Raw genomic sequence first — 1,106 nt, 5'->3', positions numbered from 1 at the left:
CAGGAGGAAGTGTGTATTAATGTGACCAGCAGAGGAGCCAATAGCCGATTGTGATAAAGGTGAAACCTCGAAAAATGTGCTGAGTCCATACCAAGGCGAAAAAAGGTAAGTTTATGAAAGTTTTGTGGTTATTTCCTTTGTAAAGGGTTATAAAGGGAAATAGCACCGATGAGAAGGTTTATACGTTAAAACATATTTCACCAACGTTAAGAGAGGGAAAATGTTACATATGTGTGGTATAAGGGTTAATGAAGGTTGTGAAGGGTTTTAAAGTCCCGATAGGAAGGATTTAATGAAAGGCTTTAATAAAGTCTTATATGAAGGCTCAAGAGTTGATAATAGTCCCGATAAGTATATATGGGTTAGGGGTTAGCCTATGTTGGGTTTTTATAAATCATTCCACATAGGAATGAATTAATGGGACCTTAACCATTAGAGGTTGTAGATTTGCCTCCTTAGAGAGTTAAATACCTAGGACAGATGTGTTTATGCATTTTACATGCATACTGTGAGGGTAAGCGGGGGGTCCCTGCGTCAGAACCTGACCAATCCATCTGTCGTAAGAAAATAGTCCAAGTCTTGTGCACCTGCACCTGTACATGTACCACTACCTGTACTTGTACGTGTATCATGACTTATACCTGTAAATGTACTATCACCTTGCTGCAACCTGTGCACAATATCCATATTTTTGACAACCTTCTCTCCGACCCACAAGATCTTGTCCTGTAAATCTATCCCATAGGATCTCATATTTGCCAAGTGATGTACCTGTATCCACCTACTAAGAGCATCTACCACTCTATTCTCCTTGCCTTTGATGTACCTAATCTCAAAACGAAACTCGTTGATCGTGGCCAACCATTTAGCCTGCCTGGCATTCAGATTCGATTGGTCAAACAAATACCTCAATCCGATGTGATCACTCATAAGCACGAACCACTTGCCAAGAAGATAGTGTCTCCACATGTTCAATGCATGTATAATTGTTGCCAACTCGAGATCATGCATCGGGTAGTTTTTCTCGTGCTTGTTTAGTTTTCAGGACTCATAACAAACCACCTGATCATCCTGTATAAGGACTCCACCAAGTCCTCTCTTGAGGG

The sequence above is a fragment of the Pinus tabuliformis genome, chromosome 2_1 (assembly GCF_031772625.1).
Source record: "Pinus tabuliformis cultivar Carrire ecotype Pingquan chromosome 2_1, CPIR1, whole genome shotgun sequence".
Classification (NCBI taxonomy): domain Eukaryota; kingdom Viridiplantae; phylum Streptophyta; class Pinopsida; order Pinales; family Pinaceae; genus Pinus; species Pinus tabuliformis.
Note: the sequence above shows the minus strand (reverse complement) of the source record.